General features: G+C 49.2%; 1 protein-coding gene across 1 annotated transcript in view; it reads right to left on the minus strand.

Annotated features, from left to right (window-relative positions):
* LOC106340838 (extensin-2-like) overlaps positions 1-604 on the minus strand; it is a 3,076-nt gene that overhangs the window by 2,017 nt on the left and 455 nt on the right. The gene's annotated exons all lie outside the window — the stretch shown is intronic.

The raw sequence follows: 604 nt of genomic DNA on the forward strand, positions 1-604 counted from the left end.
TGGTGGTGGTGGAGAGCTGTAGACATATGGTGGTGGAGGGGACTTGTAATCTACCTTTGGTGATGGAGAGTAGTATGGAGGTGGTGGGGAGCTGTAGACATAGGGTGGTGGAGGAGATTTGTACTCAACCTTTGGAGATGGTGAGTAGTATGGTGGTGGTGGTGGGGAGCTGTAGACATATGGTGGTGGAGGAGATTTGTATTCAACCTTGGGAGATGGTGAGTAGTATGGTGGTGGTGGAGAGCTGTAGACATATGGTGGTGGAGGACTCAACCTTTGGAGATGGTGAGTAGTATGGTGGTGGTGGTGGAGACTTGTAGTACACTTTAGGGGAAGGTGCGTAATATGGTGGTGGTGGAGAACTGTAGACATATGGTGGTGGAGGAGATTTGTAGTTTACTTTAGGAGACTCAACCTTTGGTGGTGGTGGTGGAGAGCTGTAAACATACGGTGGTGGAGGAGATTTGTACTCAGCCTTTGGAGAAGGAGAATAATATGGCGGTGGAGGTGGAGAGCTGTACACATACGGGGGCGGAGGAGATTTGTAGTCAGCCTTTGGAGAAGAAGAATAATATGGTGGTGGAGGTGGAGAGCTGTAAACATA

The sequence above is a fragment of the Brassica oleracea genome, chromosome C4, assembly GCF_000695525.1.
Source record: "Brassica oleracea var. oleracea cultivar TO1000 chromosome C4, BOL, whole genome shotgun sequence".
Lineage (NCBI taxonomy): Eukaryota > Viridiplantae > Streptophyta > Magnoliopsida > Brassicales > Brassicaceae > Brassica > Brassica oleracea.